A 306-nucleotide genomic window follows, 5' to 3' on the forward strand; every position below is an offset into this window, starting at 1 on the left:
AGTTATTATTTAATAACTGGGACCAAAAGCAATAACCAATAACAAAAAGGAAAGAAAGCTTAATGGTTGATAATGCTGTCATTGCGTGCTGGTAGTTCTAAGAATGATGAAAACCTTTGGAAAGATGAAGATAATCATTACATGATGTTAGCAATGATGATAACAATGATAATAAAAAATGCAGTAGTCTTGTAATTAAAATGTAAAAAAAATATACTTATGGTATACTAAACAAATGATATAAGAAAATTAGAGAAGTAACAATGTATCTAAATAAACAAGGTAATCTATATAGAAATACCTACT

Source organism: Penaeus monodon, chromosome 23 (genome assembly GCF_015228065.2).
Source record: "Penaeus monodon isolate SGIC_2016 chromosome 23, NSTDA_Pmon_1, whole genome shotgun sequence".
NCBI lineage: Eukaryota > Metazoa > Arthropoda > Malacostraca > Decapoda > Penaeidae > Penaeus > Penaeus monodon.